The sequence below is a fragment of the Procambarus clarkii genome, chromosome 67 (assembly GCF_040958095.1).
Source record: "Procambarus clarkii isolate CNS0578487 chromosome 67, FALCON_Pclarkii_2.0, whole genome shotgun sequence".
Taxonomy (NCBI): domain Eukaryota; kingdom Metazoa; phylum Arthropoda; class Malacostraca; order Decapoda; family Cambaridae; genus Procambarus; species Procambarus clarkii.
In genome coordinates, this window is record NC_091216.1 from 28,087,202 (window position 1) to 28,107,383 (window position 20,182).

General features: G+C 37.3%; 1 long non-coding RNA gene across 1 annotated transcript in view; it reads right to left on the reverse strand.

Moving 5' to 3' along the window:
* Window positions 1-20,182, reverse strand: part of LOC138355328 (uncharacterized) — a 150,699-nt gene that overhangs the window by 53,189 nt on the left and 77,328 nt on the right. The window contains exon 2 of the long non-coding RNA XR_011223920.1: window positions 7,769-7,834. This is a non-coding gene — a long non-coding RNA (uncharacterized lncRNA). The remainder of the gene's footprint in view (window positions 1-7,768; window positions 7,835-20,182) is intronic.

The following is a 20,182-nucleotide window of genomic DNA, read 5'->3' on the forward strand; positions in this document are numbered from 1 at the left end:
ACAATTACAATGACTTCTCAGACGGAACAGTACGTGAATATAATTAATAAAGCCACAATTAACAATGTTAATTATTCTATCTCAACACATTGAGCTCTATGATTATTTTACATACAGATTTTCCTGATGGGTTAAATTATACATTTCTCAAAATGTATTCAATGTATATACTGAATATTAACATTGTTCTGATTTCCCGAATAACATAATGATTTCCGATTCCGTTTCCTGATTTACAGAATGTTGAACATACATTCAGACTGATTACTTTGAGAAAACTCACTAATACGTTTATGGTGATATGGTATAGTCGATATATCTTTGCATATATAGCGGAAAATGTTCAACATTGGCAAAAGCCTTTTTTTATCCTTTTGAAATTTTTATTTACGGAGCTTAAAGAATAATAATTTGGCGACGACGGTGACAAAACTCTAAATTTTATCAGGAGATGTTCTAAATTATATGGATTTTAAGAATTCTAAGATATGCATTTTAGAAAACATAGACGTATTGCAGGCGATGAGTCACAATAACGTGGCTAAAGTATGATGACCACACCACACACTAGAAGGTGAAGGGATGACGACGTTTCGGTCCGTCCTGGATCATTCACAATCGACTTAAGAATGGTCCAGGACGGACCGAAACGTCGTCGTCCCTTCACCTTCTAGTGTGTGGTCTGGTCATCATAGACGTATTCAAAATAATATCATCATTTGAGATATAGTAAACCTATGTTGACCAGACCACACACTAGAAATTGAAGGGACGACGACGTTTCGGTCCGTCCTGGACCATTCTCAAGTCGATTTGATATTGTGACTCATATTTGATATTGTGACTCATGATATTGTGACTCATCGCCTGCATAGTAAACCTATCTATCAACTTATGGAATTTTTCCTAAATATTATTAAATTCAAGACATTATACGATGATAGGAACTAATAATTTATAATAATTTAAGGCCTTTTAATGGGTTAAATTACTCCAATCACAGATAATACTATTTACACATCTAATCCAGATAAAGTTGATATTGATTATTTGAGAAAGAAACTATTTAGTTTTTCAAAATTAAAAAAATTAATGTAAAACATTCATTAAAATATAGAATTCAGAGAGATTAATGAAAGTACTTTATATACCAGGAACATTACACATTTGTACCTTATCTCTGAATCAACAAGTACACGTGGAGGACTTCTAATAAAATATTGAAACTACATCAAAAAACTAACTACTTAATTAAATGGAGAATATTTCCATAGTTTAGTCACAAGTTCAAATGGAATTTCTGGTGTAAGTGAAATTTTGGTATTGTGGTAGACAATTATATATATATATATATATATATATATATATATATATATATATATATATATATATATATATATATATATGTTTCATTGAATATGACCGCATATTCTGTATTTATTATTTTCTGGTTTAGGGCTTCTATCCCTCTAACTATTTTCTTAGCATCAGGGCTTAATTGAAATAGGAGTTCTCCAAAACTCATTTTCGTACTTTTAAGGTGAAGAAAAGAAGTGATTTACTATAGAGTGTATTACACTTATTTGTATAATTTGCACGACGTTTCGAACCTCCATGGTTCATTCTCAAGTGAACAGATCTTACAATACTAGTTGATTTTATACCCGCATTAGGTCAGGTGATAATACAATGAAGGTGAAAACATGGGGGGATACATAAGGGATAAACATAGGGGCTGCAGAAGGCTTATTGGCCCATACGAGGCATCTCCTATCTAAACACAAAGATTAATCCAGTGTAATTGGCCTGTTATGTTGGACATTGTCTTCTGTGTTGGCATCGATATGTTCTTGTCTTGTCCTTACTCTCATGGTGGGTAGAGTAAATAGTTCCGTGATTTGGGTGTTCATGGTAGGTCGCTCTATTCTTATGTGAATTGCCTCAAGAATTTGTAATCTTCTTGAATCTTGGGTTTTGTCTATTATGCAAGTATTCTTGTTCAACATTTCTCTTGTTAGAGTAATGTCACTCTATAGTAAATCACTTCTTTTCTTCACCTTAAAAGTACGAAAATGAGTTTTGGAGAACTCCTATTTCAATTAAGCCCTGATGCTAAGAAAATAGTTAGAGGGATAGAAGCCCTAAACCAGAAAATAATAAATACAGAATATGCGGTCATATTCAATGAAACATGTTTGAAAGAAAACCTGCTGCCAGTATACACCAATATATATATATATATATATATATATATATATATATATATATATATATATATATATATATATAGTACCCATAGGACTACCCTTTGCCTCTACCTCTGAAGATGTTGAAGAGAGCATCAGTAAAACGCATCCTTTAGCAACAACAAACATCAGCCCACCCTTCGCTGCATAAAATTGTAAAATGAATTAAAAATTTTTTGGTAAATTCCTTCCCATGTTTTGTAAATTCCTCACATAAAAGTAAAGTCACGTAAGTCTAAAAGTAAACTATACACGAACAAAATCTTTCCCAAAACAGCACGTTATAAAATAAAAAAAAAAAGCCAAATTATATACAAATTTCCGAGAAAACAGCTCATCTTCAAAATGAGAAAAGGAATTTCTTGAGACATGAATAGGTATATAGTTTGGTGTCTTGTTCTGTTTGTTTAAGTGCCCCCCCATTCATCTACCCATCCACCAATCTACCAGTCTTTCAATCTATCTCTATTATCTACTTTCCGTCTCTCGAATCTTTCTATTAATATATTGTTGTGTGATTCAATGAGTTTTTTTGTGTGTTTGTCATGTGTCAGTGTCTCATTTGCAGGCGATGAGTCACAATAGCGTGGCTAAAGTACGTTGACCAGACCACACACTAGAAGGTGAAGGGACGATAACGTTTCGGTCCGTCCTGGACCATTCTCAAGTCGATTGTGTGTGTTTGTGTGTGTGTGTGTGTGACCATTCTCAAGTCACAATCGACTTGAGAATGGTCCAGGACGGACCGAAACGTCGTCGTCCCTTCACCTTCTAATGTGTGGTCTGGTCAACAGTGTCTCATTTCTCCTATCTTTCTGTCTGTCTGTCATTCTGCCTGCCTATCAGTCTCTTTCTATCTATTTCTGTCTGTCTGTCTGTCTGTCTGTCTGTCTGTCTGTCTGTCTGCCTGTCTGTCTGTCTGTCTGTCTGTCTGTCTCTCTCTCTCTCTCTCTCTCTCTCTCTCTCTCTCTCTCTCTCTCTCTCTCTCTCTCTCTCTCTCTCTCTCTCTCTCTCTCTCTTTCTCTCTCTCTCTCTCTCTCTCTCTCTCTCTCTCTCTCTCTCTCTCTCTCTCTCTCTCTCTCTCTCTCTCTCTCTCTCTCTCTCTCTCTCTCTCTCTCTCTCTCTCCCTCTCTCTATCTGTCTGTCTGTGTGTCTGTCATTCTGCCTGCCTATCAGTCTCTTTCCATCTAATTCTCTCTCTCTGTCTGTCTGTCTATCTCTCTCTCTCTCTCTCTCTCTCTCTCTCTCTCTCTCTCTCTCTCTCTCTCTCTCTCTCTCTCTCTCTCTCTCTCTCTCTCTCTCCCCTACATAAATCTTTCCCTACCTTTCTATACGTTTATTTTTGCTTGAACCTGTGAGGTGAGGGTGTGTGTGTGTGTGTAAGAGAGAGGGAGAGGGGAAGTGATGGTATTCACGGATGGTGAGGGTAATAGAGGTGGAGTGAGAGAGAGAGAGAGAGAGAAGGGAGTAAGGGAGAGAGTGTGAGAATGAGAGGGGATAACTGCATACGGAAAAGGGGAATAGTCACGGTCAAGGTCACTAGGGAAATTTTAGAAACACAGAAATTTCCCTGTTCGTGGTGGGGAATATAAATATAAATATATATATATATATATATATATATATATATATATATATATATATATATATATATATATATATATCCCAGTCCCCAGCAATAACAACTTCACAAACAACAACAACAAAAGCCACTTGGAAAAGTGCCACCATAATACTTACACCACTTCAGTCATCTAAAAAGTAACCACAGGGAATGCAGGTTACACACACACACACACACACACACACACACACACACACACACACACACACACACACACACAACAATATCCACACCTGAGGGAGGATACGTTAAACTTCCTTTAAATAACAGCTGTGAAGGGAGAGGGGACGCATGAGAAAAAGATAGAGTGAAGAGAGAGAGAGAGAGAGAGAGAGAGAGAGAGAGAGAGAGAGAGAGAGAGAGAGAGAGAGAGAGAGAGAGAGAGAGAGAGAGAGAGAGAGAGAGAGAGAGAGAGAGAGATGAGAAAGAGATAAGAGAGATAAGAAACTACACCCAAAGACTACCAGAAACTGCCTGTACAGACATTATTTTCATGTCGCATTAAGTCATTTTTTTTCTCCACGAATGACGTGAAAAGGTGCATGTCAATTTGCGTGCACAGGACATTTGCGTGCACAGTAACGTCAGAATCCTTCTCCTCCCTTGGGTCGTCTCTCCCCTCCCCCCCCTCCCACATGCACGCCTTCAAAGTCTCTGCTTCGGCGTTTTCGAAAACAACTTTCATTAAAGTGCTTTTCACTCCAGATAAAAGGGGATAGTTTTCCCCCAGCGCCCCCCTCTCTCTGTCTCTCTCTCTCCTCCCATCACCTCCCTCAAAAGGCTCTTCTGGTATGACTATATTCCACAATTCGTCATAATCTTCCGCCTATCCTTGTTATCTATCCACACCCTTCTTTCTCTCTCTCTCCTCTCCCAGGATGAGCTGAGTGGAGGCTTTTTCAAGACTTAAATAATTATGTATTAACAGGCCATTTACAAATGACGTTTTCACATCCTGGAAAGTATGGTTAAATTCTCCGCCTCTGGGGGAAAATGATGTGTGTGAAAGCCTTCATTCATCTACAGAAAGCATTTTTGAAAGCAGTGAGATTGCTGCTGTCCCCTGTTCAAAAGTAATAATGTTGAATAGTTCATGTTCAATGATTATGAATAAGAATTATGAATAAAAATATTCCATGAATGCAGAGGAACACTAACTTGTGAGTAGACTAATTAGGAAGATAACGTTTGATAAATGTTAAATTACGCGAAGACACGAATATGTATAGAGAATAAATAGGAACGTTAAAATTATTTAGTTTTTCTTATCATTATTAGTAATAATAGTAGTAAAAATTAATAATAATAATAATAATAATAATAATAATAATAATAATAATAATAATAATAATAATAATAATAATAATAATAATATTTGTTATAACTCTAGAAATGGTGAAAGCCAAGAGAGTCATTCTATTATCGACCCTTTTACTTTCTCCCTCTTATCTATAAGTGGTTCTTATATCCATCTGGGCCTCGTCTGTAGAGTCAAGTCAGAAGACAGAACTGCACATTTAACAACACATTATTGATTCCCTTTGACAAGATCGACGTCTTGAAGAAAAAAAAAAGTTGGCGAGCTGTTTCTGATTGTTTCTAGCGTTTGTGTACTTCAAATCTTCTTGACACGGGAGTGAGAGAGAGAGAGAGAGAGAGAGAGAGAGAGAGAGAGAGAGAGAGAGAGAGAGAGAGAGAGAGAGAGAGAGAGAGAGAGAGAGAGAGAGAGAGAGAGAGACTGTTGTAGTCTATCTTCTCTTCCACATTCAATCACTACTTTTACAAAACCGGTCATACGTAAATGATTTTATTCCTAAAATTCCTTGGCACAAGGGGAATCAGCTATTGCAATCACCACACACTTGTCTGAAATCATAACAATTGAAAGTCACACCTTTCACTGTTCTCACGTTGGTTGAGGTCTTGTAGGTAACCTACCTACTCCCACACACTGTGTGCTCAGTGGATAATAACAGACGTCTTGCTTGAACTCCCCATCAAACAAGTCACCTGTCCTGGTGTGTGTGATAGCTAGATTGTCTCTTTGATTACCTCTAGCAGGCGGGGACTGGCTCCTGGATCCCATATAAATAGGGGTAGCATTTTCACATGGAAGACAGATAGGGGAATCCTCACTCTACACTGAGGGCTTAAACCTGTAGATCCCAGTAGCTTGGATGGTTGGGGAAGCCTTGACTAGGCCACTACACTCTCCCTCTCTCTCTCTCTCTCTCTCTCTCTCTCTCTCTCTCTCTCTCTCTCTCTCTCTCTCTCTCTCTCTCTCTCTCTCTCCCCCTCTCTCTCTCTCTCTCTCTCTCTCTCTCTCTCTCTCTCTCTCTCTCTCTCTCTCTCTCTCTCTCTCTGTAACTTACAGCCAGAAACCTCCTTTATGTGATGTTTGTCAGCTGATTTATTTCTATGTTCACGTGTTCAATGTTCCTGTTTAAGTGACTCCTGTGGCCTTTTAATTTATATTTGATATGTGTAAAATAAAGCTATAGTAATTGTCAACTATTGCTTTGTAAAGACTTGACTTTACTGGACCCTTCATCTTGACTATATTCTAGAGCCTTGTGTGTGTGTGGTAAAGAGAGTGGAGGGCCCCCTCACTTCTTGAAAGATTGTGGCCTTAAAGATACCTGGCTGATTTTTAATGGTTTGAAATCATCACATGTTATCATCATTTAGAGATAACAGGAGAAGAGAGAGAGACGAGATCCATTTCTTGTCTACGATAACCTGAATGAATTATGGCAGCTCCTCTCTTTCTATTTTAGCTTCTATCTCGACTTTAGCTTCTTTGAAGTCCTCTCCTCTATTTTCTTCTACTATCTCTCTCTCCACTTTCTTTTCTAATTCTAACTTCTTCTCTTCCCTTTCTCTCCTTTTTCTTAGCATCTTTCCATTTCACTTGTTAGATAAGTTTTTTTCATATTTTTTCCTCTCATTCCATTTAAGATCTTTTCAGTCCATATTAGTTATTGAATCAGTCATCATCACCATTCTACCACCATCTTTCACTATCACCATCATTGTCACGCATCATCACCATCACCACCATCACTGTCACGCATCATCACCCACCTTAAACAAAACAAAACCTCAACGCGTTTAAGAGTTTCAGTTCCTGTAAGTGAAACAGACTCCAGCCTCCTCCTCTTCCTCCTCACTATTCTAATCCAAATTCTAAGAGAGAGAGAGAGAGAGAGAGAGAGAGAGAGAGAGAGAGAGAGAGAGAGAGAGAGAGAGAGAGAGAGAGAGAGAGAGAGAGAGAGAGAGAGAGAGAGAGAGAGAGAGACAGAGAGAGAGAGAGAGAGAGAGAGAGAGAGAGAGAGAGAGAGAGAGAGAGAGAGAGAGAGAGAGAGAGAGAGAGAGAGAGAGAGAGAGAGAGAGAGAGAGAGATGAGAGATAGTACTTTAAGAGAGAGAGTCAAGTGCTATGAACCATGCAAGAAACTTTCTTGTGCGTGTGTGTGTGTATAACAGGTACAGTAGAAAGAGGGAGAGAGAGAGGGGGGGAGGGAGAGTGGAAAGAGAGAGACAAGGGAGAGGAGGGGAGGGGAAAATATAGGGAACAGGAAGGGAAAGAGAAGTGTAGATATTTTGAATTCAGTTACCGCTGGTGTGTCATCTATACCTTATATATATATATATATATATATATATATATATATATATATATATATATATATATATATATATATATATATATATATATATATATATATATATATATATATAATAAATTACATATGTTATATATATCTCGAGTCAAAGAATAAACTAAACCTGTGTTATTCCTACTCTTGTGCTAAGAGGGATGAACTACAAACTACTCAGTGATGAGCAACAACTCAACCTATAGTTGTTGTAACAACCAGAGACAACAGCTCACATACCTCGTAGATAAGGCGGTGGGTTGTCAAGCTTATCTTGATATACTTGATAAACTTGATTTCGCTGATCTGAAACGTGAATTAAAAAAGTCACATGAGAGTCATATCTTGAATTGATGTTATTAATATAGGGATGAGGTCAAGTTTCTTTGAATTTCTCCTAAATAAAAATTAATTACGTTTCTAATATGTATGTTTTGTCTCTAGAGACAAAACTTGATTTTGTAGACAGAAAAAATGGAATGAAAGAGGCTATATAGAAGGGGGTTTAAACCTTCCAAGCCTCTCTACTGTCTACTCATTCGCTCCTTCTCCTATAACTGCTAATGTAGCTTTCTAATGACCTTTCTAGTGAACTTTCTAGTGAGCTTTCTAGTGAGCTTTCTAGTGAGCTTTCTAGTGAGCTTTCTAGTGAGCTTTCTAGTGACCTTTCTAGTGAAGTTTCTAGTGAGCTTTCTAATGGAGCTACGTGATAATTTAGTTAGAAACCTTTCATCATTATTTCCTGAACAGTGTTCATCTCTTATTTTCCTAAAGTCAATCTCTTTCCTATTTAAGTATATTGTTTCTAGTAAATAAACAACACAGAAAAACCTAATATAAATGAACAAACGAAAGAGGAAACAGATGCTAATAAGATAATGAGGAGCGATAAACCAATCAAATGAGGAATAAATTAGATAAATGAGAAATTATAATTCCTCTACATGAAGAGTCATTTGAAAGACCAATTTGAACAAAAATTACAAAAATAATGCAAATTTCTACACAAAAATATATGCTATGAAACTGCATCTACCTAAACAAACTACAGTAATAGTTACATCATACAACCACAATACAGGTTACAGAAATACAACGAAAGGCAATAATTGAAGCACGTTACAGCCGCTGCCTGTAACGTGCTTCGAAATATATATGCAACTATATATATATATATATATATATATATATATATATATATATATATATATATATATATATATATATATATATATATATATATATATATATATATATATATATCTATATATATATAGGCAACTATATATATACGAAATATATACGCAACTCAGAGAGTATGTTACAGTGTATGAGGAATACAGTATATAGTTCTTTGACCTCCTTTAAAACATATCATTAAGAGAGAGATATACCCGTTTCACGGAATATGTTATTGTTCAGTATGGATATTTCTTGACTCCAATAACATTTTATCTCCCTTACAAACCTCCCGACACTTAGATAACGCACTTAGAAGCCTCACGACACTTAGACAAGGCACTTAGAAGCCTCACGACACTTAGACAAAGTACTTAGAAACCTGTCGACACTTAGATTCCGCACTTAGAAACCTTCCGACACTTAGATTCCGCACTTAGAAACCTGCCGACACTTAGATTCCGCACTTAGAAACCTTCCGACACTTAGTCAATGCACTTAGAAGCCTCACGACACTTAGACAAAGCACTTAGAAACACTTAGAAACATCCCGACACTTACACAACGCACTTAGAAACCTCCCGACACTCGAACAACGCACTTACAAGCCTCACGACACTTAGACAACGCACTTAGAAACCTCCCAACACTTAAACAACGCACTTAGAAACCTCCCGACAATTTGACAAAGCACTTAGAAGCCTCACGACACTTAGATTCCGCACTTAGAAACATCCCAACACTTAGACAACGCACTTAGAAACATCCTAACACTTAGACAACGCACTTAGAAACCTCCCAACATTTACACAACGCACTTAAAAACCTCCCGACACTTAGACAACGCACTTAGAAACCTCCCGACACTTAGACAACGCACTTAAAAACCTCCCAACACTTAGACAACGCACTTAGAAGCCTCCCGACACTTAGACAACGCACTTAGAAACCTCCCAACATTTACACAACGCACTTAAAAACCTCCCGACACTTAGACAACGCACTTAGAAACCTCCCGACACTTAGACAACGCACTTAGAAACCTCCCAACACTTACACAACGCACTTAGAAACCTCCCGACACTTAAACAACGCACTTAAAAACCTCCCAACACTTAGAAACCTCCCAACACTTAGACAAAGCACTTAAAAACCTCCCGACACTTAGACAACGCACTTAGCAACGTAACAACGATCCAGAGCGTCGTTGGCGAGGAATAAATAAAAAATATTGGAAAATGGCGCCGATGGTAACGAGTACGTTATTATTAGTACGGTAAGCAAGCTGAGGTCGGCCATTTTGTGTGCCCTCTCTCACGGTCTCGGGGCCCAGCGAGCTTCATCAGAGATTAAATATTCTAATTATGACATTTATTTCCAGGTTAATGCCAAGAGTTTATTTCCAAAATTTCATTTTGGAAATAACCAAAATGAAATTTTGCCATTTTTTTCCTCGTTTTGTGTATTTTATTGATGTTTATAGTTCTATGGTGATTGGCTCCCTGATGACCCCTGACCCGACCCCCCAGCAAGGTGGGGTCAGGTAGGGGGAAGGTGTGTGGGTGATGAGATGTATGAGTAGTAACTCATAAAGGTTCATGTAAATCTCAGCTTGTATCTATGGAGACTGAATTTAGCATGAGAGGGGGATAATACTTAACATTTCGCTATTCTGTCTGATGATGGTGGGGAAGGGGGAGGGGGGAATGATGAGGAAGGACGTTTGACAAGCCGCTGGCTTCCTGTGGTCGTTGAGGCTACTAGAAATACGGTGGCCCCATCGGGTAAATTCAGGTATGGCTTTTTTTTTTTTTTCACTGGTTTATAATAACTCACCTAGCTCACCTTACTAGCTTCATCTTCACTTCACTTTCACGTCACTCACGTCACTCATTCTCATTTTCACATCACAAGTCTTCATTCTACTGACTTCACCTCACCTTAACCTCAATGATATGATGTTCAATTCACTGCTCCTCATCTTTATTGCACTGACATCACCTCATATTCATCTCTCTCATCTCTCTCATTCTCCCATCACTATCACCTCACTTCTCCACCTTCACCCAACTGACTCAACTCATCTTCCACACTCATGATACACATCTCATTGGTCTCATATTCACACACACACACTTCATCTTCTCTATATAAACAGAAAAGTGTGTATTCTTCCAATAGATTTAATAAAGCAATTTCAAATAACATTTACAAATAATCCTTACAAATAATCCTTACAATAACCCTTTGAAGCCTTTACAAAGTCTAAGCTTACATTGAACTATTTCTTTAAAAAAAACACCAATTGTTATATATCAGCTGGAAAGAACAGTCAATAACATGTTCTTCACTGTTCTTTGAAAAGTAATTTTATAACACGTTCTCAAGAAAATTGTTTAGGTGTGTGTTATCTACCCTTTCGGGTAGATAACACACACAAGTTAATGATATAATCCTTACATATTTTAAAGATAAAATGTAAGAAAAATTTTCTTTATGTAAGATTGTTCTTTCTCCTGATTCGTAAATCTGTGATGTTAAGCAAAAGGTGTAAAGTGTTAGTGATGGTATTGGCTCTGTTTCTCTCTTTCTCTCTGTCTCTGTCTCTCTGTCCCTCTCTCTCTCTCTCTCTCTCTCTCTCTCTCTCTCTCTCTCTCTCTCTCTCTCTCTCTCTCTCTCTCTCTCTCTCTCTCTCTCTCTCTCTGCCTGTCTCTCTCTCTCTCTCTCTCTCTCTCTCTCTCTCTCTCTCTCTCTCTCTCTCTCTCTCTCTCTCTCTCTCTCTCTCTCTCTCTCTCCATCTGTCTCTGTCTCTCTGTACTTCTCTCTCTCTCTCTCTCTCTCTCTCTCTCTCTCTCTCTCTCTCTCTCTCTCTCTCTCTCTCTCTCTCTCTCTCTCCCTCTGTCTCTGTCTCTCTGTACTTCTCTCTCTCTCTCTCTCTCTCGTCCCTGGCATTATTCCACCTTTCCCTTCCTGCTATCATCACCCCTCATGTTTATCTCATCGCCCTTCATTCCCCTTCTCTCTCCTACTTACGAATTTTATCTCTCACCCTGTTTCTCCCTTCTACTATCATCCATCTCTTAATCGTTCGAGTCCCCTTCCTTGTCTCATGTTTACAGACATTTTGCATTATATTTCGCAATTACAAAGGGGGTCATTTTGCATAGTTTGACCGCAGCGGGAACTGTGATTGACCTATGTTTGACACTGTCTCATTTTCTCACTGTAGTTCATGATTTACTAATAATATTCCCATTATATTTCTCAAGAGTCGATCGGGGGTTTATTTTCAATAATATTTCTTTTGCCAAATTTCGAGAATTGGTGAGGAATATTGAGTTTTCTGGTTAATAGTATTTATTTCTCATTATATTAAGCATCTGTTTTTTTACAGGTGTTTTACAGGTCCTGTCTTTTCAACACCTGTCTTTTCAACACCTGTCTTTTCAACACCTGGTATTTCATCACCTGTTAACAGATTTCTTTCTTGTTCTGTTATTTGGCCTATTATTTGTCCTGTTTCTTGACCCGTTATTTGTTCCGTTACTTTTCTTGTTACTTGACGTGTTACTGACGAGGGAGAGAGAGAGAGAGAGAGAGAGAGAGAGAGAGAGAGAGAGAGAGAGAGAGAGAGAGAGAGAGAGAGAGAGAGAGAGAGAGAAAGAGAGAATGAATTCAGCAATTGACACATAAGCAGAAACAATGACAAAACAACGAAATGTTGCATAACAGATGAAACATAAACAAAAGCTAAAGCTATCACATACAAAAAAAAGGGAAAGCTAAAAAGAAAATAAAGAAAGCATTCGAACAATATATTCTGCCGCTTCGCACACACAAAAGCTAAATTTCTACAGAGTAAAAAAAAAGAACTGCGTTTCTATACAGACAAAATATCAGCTTTGGTCTGCACACACACACACACACACACACACACACACACACACACACACACACACACACACACACACATACACACCCTCCCTTCCTTTCATAATACAATCACCTTTCACAGGAACCGCGACGCTCTCTCACACAATTCTTAAAAGACAATTTAACTCCAATTTGAAGATAAAATCGAGGTGTAGTGTACAGGGGGAGACTGGTGAAGGGAAGGGGGGGGGGGAACGCTATCAGCAAGGGCTGTCATTCAACCTCAAGTCCATTGAAGACTGGTTGACAGGCAGGCCTGCAGTTGCATGCAACTGTATGTCTGTCTATCTGTCTGTCTCTCTCTCTCTCTCCCTCTCTCTCTGTGGGCTGGGTTATTAATTCTGATATTGTTGTCTTTGATCTTCCTTTCTAGAGTCTGGTACGTAAATGGAGACTACAATCATCTCCACAGAGGTGTGAGGAATCCTTCTACATCTGTTAATGTTCTTATATCATTTAGGTACTGATATTATTAGTACGATAATGACATCCTATTAGTACGATAATGACATCGTATTAGTATGATAATGATATCAATTAGTATGATAATGATATCGATAATAATGATAATAATATCTAATAACGTAACAGGCCCGCACTAAACATCAGTATCTAATTAAAAATGCTGAAATAAACAGAGATAGACAGGATTTTTTCCTAGAAAACATTGTCCTAACAATTCTGGCTGAGATGGGGTCCAGATGTGTAAACATAACGTAGGTTTTTAAGCAAAAACTTAAAAATAAGTTAGATTATGTTCTGAATCGTGTCTAAAAATGTGTGGGATATAAAAAGTGTTTTCATACAGAAGTTGGGGCATCAGTACTACACCTGTGGGTGTGTACTGATGCCCCAGATTGTGATGCCCCTACTGATTGTGTAGCTGGGCACTATACACTTGGATACACACAGAAATCACAATAGCCTGATGGATCAAATGAACTCGGTATTGGTCCCTAGGACGGAGCGAAACGTCGTGTTCTTGATAATTGAACAGGAGGTATCGAAACGTCGTCCCTTCCTGTATTTTCAGACCACGTTTTATATGAATTACTGTGTGCATGTGTAGCTACCAGGGACGGTGTTCCACGATGGTCAGACGGTGTTCACGATGTTCAGACGGTGTTCACGATGTTCAGACGGTGTTCACGATGTTCAGATGGTGTTCACGATGTTCAGACGGTGTTTCACGATGTTCAGACGGTGTTCACGATGTTCAGACGGTGTTCACGATGTTCAGACGGTGTTCACGATGTTCAGACGGTGTTCACGATGTTCAGATGGTGTTCACGATGTTCAGACGGTGTTCACGATGTTCAGATGGTGTTCACGATGTTCAGACGGTGTTCACGATGTTCAGACGGTGTTCACGATGTTCAGATGGTGTTCACGATGTTCAGACGGTGTTCACGATGTTCAGACGGTGTTCACGATGTTCAGATGGTGTTCACGATGTTCAGATGGTGTTCACAACTGTCCAAATGGTGTTCACCACTGCATGGCACTCCCCGAGGCCTAATTATTCATGGAGAACACTCCTTGAGGCTTGGTTATACATGGAGAACACTCCCTGAGGCTTGGTTATACATGGAGAACACTCCCTCAGGCTTGGTTATACATGGAGAACAATCCCTGAGGCTTGGTTATACATGGAGAACATTCCATGAGGCTTGGTTATACATGGAGAACATTCCCTGAGGCTTGGTTATACATGAAGAACACTCCCTGAGGCTTGGTTATACATGGAGAACACTCCCTGAGGCCTGATTATTCATGGAGAACACTCCCTGAGGCTTGGTTATACATGAAGAACACTCCCTGAGGCTTGGTTATACACGGAGAACACTCCCTGGGGCCTGATTATTCATGGAGAACACTCTTTGAGGCCTGGATATACATGGAGAACACTCCCTTATCTTATCTACTATCTATTTTCTTCTCCTTCATCTTTGTTGATGATGCTGGCAACTGATGTATTTTTTTAATAGATGAATGTCATGAGTATGGAGCTGGAGTCTGTGTAGTGTGAGCACTCATTCATTCACTGCCCATCTTGAAAATGATTAATGATCTTAGAATTTGTATTCAAACGATTATCGATTCAAATTCTAAATCTTGATTTATAAATGGTGGCTCGTTAACAATTAGTTTAGATTATACCCAATTTCGGAACATTATTTAAGCAAGAAATATATCATGATAATAGATTTATTATTATCCACGCAATTATTTATAATTAGATGCTGTATAATTTAGATTTAGACTTAGATGGTTTATGTCTAAATCATTATAATTGTGTATGGAGTGAACAGATAAAATCTTATAAACTTATAATTAGAACGGTGAGATTTACATATTCAAAACATAAAGGACAAAATTAGAAAGATGTGAATTCAGTTTGAAGGATAATTACCATAAACTACCTATATGTTGTGAACTTATAGAAATGTGTACAGCTTCAGAATTGTTACACCCACAGAAATAGGGGCAAGCATGGTTCAAAATCAGATCTCATGAAACAGAGATCTGACTTAAAATGCTTACTAATATGCCACTTCTTAAACCAAATTCCTTTCTTAAAACAAATTCCTTTCTTAAAACAAATTTCTTAATAGTTCCATCTTTCATCCCTGCTTTCTCTGCTGACTACTTGTTGTATTCTAGAATGCAGATTGTCTATGTTATTATAATTATCACTTATCGTTAACTAGTATTTTCTAACAATGATGTTGATATTTCTGAAGGAGTTTAAATGGGTATTAATAAGCTGGTGGCCCTGGCTGGCTCATAGATAGGATTTCAGCTGAGAGAGAGAGAGAGAGAGAGAGAGAGAGAGAGAGAGAAAGAGAGAGAGAGAGAGAGAGAGAGAGAGAGAGAGAGAGAGAGAGAGAGAGAGAGAGAGAGAGAGAGAGAGAGAGAGAGAGAGAGAGAGAGAGACAGAGAAAGAGAGAGAGAGGCAGAGAAAGACAGAGAGAGACAGAGAGAGAGACAGAGACAGAGACAAAGACAGAGAGAGAGAGAGACAGAGTCAGAGACAGAGAGAGAAACCAATATTTTTTTTGTTCTACAGATAATTGTATACTGTGGCAGGTTTACAGGATAGAAGAACAACAATAATTAACTGCCGAAAAGCAAGGAAATACACAATTGTATATATGGAATTATGAAGGAACTACTGTCAAGAAGAGATGTTTTACTGACAGGCACATTGAGTCCTATTGTAGTCAGATGTATGTCAATCCGGGATAGATGTCAATCCGATGATGTCAATCCGGGATAGACTCAGAATCTGTTGAAGTATAATGTTGAAGATGTGAAAAGTTTCTATAACTTCATGATTTAATTAGTGTACATGTGTTAAAAAAAATGTATAGTCTCGTCATCTTAATTTTTCTGATATGAAGTGTGTCGATATCTGTCTTACATGGATATTTGAATATACATTATTATTATTAACATCTTTATTGAGAAAATTAATTAAAATTTTGCCTAATCTGAGGATTTCAATTAAGTCTTATTAAAAATGATGTGTATATACATACATATCTGTATATACATGGAGAACACCCACAAGGCCTGGTTATGCATGGAGAACACCCACGAGGCCTGGCTATTCATACATACATACATAAATATGTATATATGTATGTATGGCAAACCTCGCTTTGTTTTTCAAATATATATCACCTTTCAAATTACAAGCTAAATGTCAATCATGTTATGCCAAAAACGTAATTTTGATATAGTCTAGACGTTGACCAGACCACACAATAAAAGTTGAAGGGACGACGACGTTTCGACTTGACACAATCGACTTGAGAATGGTCCAGGACGGACCGAAACGTCGTCGTCCCTTCACCTTCTAGTGTGTGGTCTGGTCAACATACTTCAGCCACGTTATTGTGACTCATCGCCTGCATATAGTCTAGACTATTGTACACCTGTTTAGTTCAGCCGGAATTGTAGTGATTGGCGTAAGTTTTTAAAATTACTGTTTCTGTATCTAAATCTAAAAACTGTAATTTTTTTTTTAATTACTGATAAATATAGCTTTCAAGTCTAATTCTAAATCTAGATTATACAGTATATATAAATAATTAAAGCGATAACATGCGTACTATTGTTATGACTTTCATGTAAGTAATTTGTAGTAAATTTGGGTAAAGAAACCCAACTAAAACAGTGAAAATCCTAATGAATAAAGTTTTTAAATTGGAAAGTTTAATAATTGAATGCTTGAAGAAGAGTTTATTGAAGTGGTGAATCCTTTCAGGCAAAATGATATCTTTAACTAGTAACAAAAATTGTCTTCAAATTTAGATGTGGATATCAGACCAGGTAGGAGGGGAGGGGAAGGAATTATCAGGGGGGAAAGCGCCAAGCCATTACGACTATATATAGCACTTGGAAGGGGTCAGTTTAAGGATTTGGAATCCTTATACTGTCCAGCCCAAGTGGTTAGACCAACTAGGAGACTGCGACAATTAGTAAATGGTAATGTCTTCTCGCTGACATAATAACTTAAGATAAAATCCCCCACTTGTGTATTTGTGAAATTTATGAAAACAGAAATTACACCAAAAGTCTTTCTTCACATTCTCCAGAGTGCTTTGTCAAAGTCTGAATGTGTGATTAGGACGAGACTTACGTCTCAACGTCTAATAATTTTTTTTAAGATTGATTATTCTATTGTAATTTACTCTGAAATAATAAAAACTGTTTTTTTCCTATTGTAATGATTACGAGGATGGAGATCTCGGTGGGATCTTCAAGGAGGGCCTGGTCGAGGACCGGGCCTCGGGGACGCTAAGCCCCGAAATCCTCTCAAGATAACCTTAAGATAATCCAAGATATGTCTTGAACTTTCCTTCCATTAAGCTTACCTAGATCACCATTTTGTAGGTACCTTAATTCACTCCTATATAAGCTTAGACATTGATAAAAGCAGAGGACCGGGCCGCGGGGACACTAAGCCCCGAAATCCTCTCAAGATAACCTCAAGAAGATTGACTGAAAAATATCTTTACTTTCGACTAGGTATATCAAGAGAAGCAAATCACCTCATGATAACATCTTTCACGAGTAGTTTAGTAGTTTCGATTCCTTGTTAGTTTTTATTCTTAGCCAAAGAATATCAAATTTATTTATCAGAATTTATTTGTGATATAGTTTTAATTTCTTGCTTTTTTCCCATTTATCATAAACTTGCATAATCACAATTTCAATTGTTCACATTTCACATAATCATAAAAATGGTTATTAGCTTTCAATAGTAATTTGTAATTTATATGTAATGTATTCATATATAATTTGTATCTACTGTATTAATTCATAATTCGTATGTGCTGTATTAACTTGCAATTTGTGTCTATTGCATTAAATACCATAGGATTTGTATCAAGAGTTTTGTATAAAATTTATACATTTCCGTAAACTGTTAGTTCTATGTATATTATACACAGTTCTTATACATTTCTGAATCTGGCAATTTATATATAAAACAAGATATATCACTACATAAAAACAGGAGTCGTTTTATAAAGAAGCTATGAACACTATGAACTGCTTTGAGAGGCGGGACCAAAGAGCCAAAGCTCAACCCCAGCAAGCACAACTAGATAAGTACAAATTTTATTTTGATATCTGACATAAAAATATTCCCGAATACGAGGGTTATATCTTACAGATAATTCCGTTTCTAATCTCAAATACATTACCAAAAAAAATGCACATGCTATGAATTAACTAAAATCTAAATTTTTCTATGTCTTTCTTCTCTTCGGAATACATAAAACGTGAATTAGTAGATGTAGTAGTAGTAATAGTTGAACTAAACACTTAATTCCCTCCCCTTGGATTATAGTAAGCTGTTATCAAAGACTTAAAAGTCAGAACTAGATAACAAAAGCAAGATGAACATCTGGAAACTTGGATTAAAAAAATAAAAAAAGTTGATAAACAGTCAAGTGTTTGTGTATAGTGGTGAAGCTTTATGGAACGTGTGAAATACTAAATCTAAGATATAAATCTAAATCAAAGACTTGAATCACGATTTCCAAATCAAATGATCCACCAAACACCTTTTTTTTTCTCAGATTCATCCCTTGAACAATTTAGACTACTAGCCAAGTCATTTATATCAGGTATTTGAAGGTTACAAATTCATCACATATAAATGAGCTCATGATTTTGTGAGTTGAGTGGGATTATGAGGAGGGTCGAAGAGGACATGAAACAAAAATATCAGCATAATTAATACCAAATATCAGCATAATTAATACCAAATATCAGCATAATTAATACCAAATATCAGCATAATTAATACCAAATATCAGCATAATTAATACCAAATATCAGCATAATTAATACCAAATATCAGCATAATTAATACCAAATATCAGCATAATTAATACCAAATATCAGCATAATTAATACCAAATATCAGCATAATTAATACCAAATATCAGCATAATTAATACCAAATATCAGCATAATTAATACCAAATATCAGCATAATTAATACCAAATATCAGCATAATTAATACCAAATATCAGCATAATTAATACCAAATATCAGCATAATTAATACCAAATATCAGCATAATTAATACCAGTTGGAAGTTTGCAGTTATTAATAGCATTATCATTACTTTGGAAGGCTAGGTAAGTATGAGGAGAAAATGTTTAGGTAGAATGATTATTTAACCATATAAGGGATATGAAGACGAACTTTGAACTGGGATATGAGGATAGATTAAGAGCTGGGATATGAGGCTACACTAAGAGCTGGGATATGAGGATAGATTAAGAGCTGGGATATGAGGCTAGATTAAGAGCTGGGATATGAGGATAGATTAAGAGCTGGGATATGAGGCTACACTAAGAGCTGGGATATGAGGATAGATTAAGAGCTGGGATATGAGGATAGATTAAGAGCTGGGATATGAGGATATCCTAAGAGCTGGGATATGAGGCTAGATTAACAGCTGGGATATGAGGCTAGATTAACAGCTGGGATATGAGGCTAGATTAAGAGCTGGGATATGAGGCTAGATTAAGAGCTGGGATATGAGGCTAGATTAAGAGCTGGGATATGAGGCTAGACTAAGAGCTGGGATATGAGGCTAGACTAAGAGCTGGGATATGAGGCTAGATTAAGAGCTGGGATATGAGGATAGACAGCTGGGATATGAGGATAGACTAAGAGCTTAAATATGAGGACAGATTAATAGGTGGGATATCACTACCCAGGAGCTTGGATATGCAGACAGAGTTAAGGAACGGGGCCTAACCACTTTGGCCATCGGGAATCGAACACAGACCCTACAAGGAGCGAGCCCTTGGTCTCTGAAAAGACCAGTCTAAGGAGATGGCCATGATATAGATATATTCACCCTGAACTACATTCGTTTTTGAACCATTCTGTACTATCTATAAATTTTTCCTCTCACTACCTATCTACAATTTGCTTCTCACTGCCTACTATTTATAACCTATTTATCTACCATCTGCCTATTCTCTACTATCACCAACAGTCTCCTG